This window comes from Leptosomus discolor, chromosome 6 (assembly GCF_034619465.1).
Source record: "Leptosomus discolor isolate bLepDis1 chromosome 6, bLepDis1.hap2, whole genome shotgun sequence".
Lineage (NCBI taxonomy): Eukaryota > Metazoa > Chordata > Aves > Leptosomiformes > Leptosomidae > Leptosomus > Leptosomus discolor.
The window spans coordinates 64,272,521-64,273,455 of NC_141396.1; positions in this window are offsets into that span (position 1 = coordinate 64,272,521).

Genomic DNA, 935 nt, shown 5'->3' on the forward strand with positions numbered 1-935 from the left:
CTAGCCCTCCGCTGGCAGGCTGCATGTTAACACCTCATTAGCTTGCTCTTGGTGTTCTCCCCGTGCTGCAAGAGAAAAGGACGGAGAGGCAAGGGCTTCCAGCACCTCCAAAAGTCCCTCCGCTACTGCGTGGAGGACCTGCCTGCGTTCTGTTAGCGGTTCTTCCTAGCGAGAACAAGACCTGCCTGACGGATGAATGCAAAAATAGGGAGTTCATCACCCGGATGGCAAGTTGTCGTACGGAAGGAGCTGGATTTAAGGGAGGTCTGACTGATGGCAGAGGTAATCTGCACAGGTTTCAGTGGAAACTCCACTGAGTTTCAGAAAACTCTGCTGCCAGTATGGTCAAGCAAAGAAGCAGGTTGGAATGGTGAGTGGAGGCCCCCCCGAAGTTCCCTTGTGGTATTCACAGGCCAGGCTAACCCACTCCCTCGGCACTTAAGCCCTGCAGAGAGCTGAGACAGGCAGGTGTCAGCGTGCTGATAAAAACCAGCATTCAGTTTGCTCCTGGCCTGACTTTGGAAGGGAGCTGGCATAACTTTGGTTTAGCGAATGCCTTTAGGCGCTGATAAAGGCAGCAGCATATTCAATATTGAGCCCTCTCGAGGGAAATTCTGTTGAAACTACGCGGGGGGAGTCTTGCCCCCCCCCCCCCCCAAAAAAATCACACTGCGGAATTGCAGCTTCCGAAACCTGCGGCATGTGCAGCCTGGGAGCCAGCTGCTCGCTGGCTCTTAACAGGCAAAGCTTGCTGACACACAGAACCTTCCCTCTTTCTGTGTTTCCTCTCCATTTCTCATCCTCGCCTGCAGACGCTAAAGAAATGACACGATCCGAGGCTGCAAAACTACACTGCCACTGCATTTCAAACCACGGGCATGATGCCGGAGCTCTCTGTCCCTGCTTTGCCGCCCAAAGGACTCTGAATCTCTTGT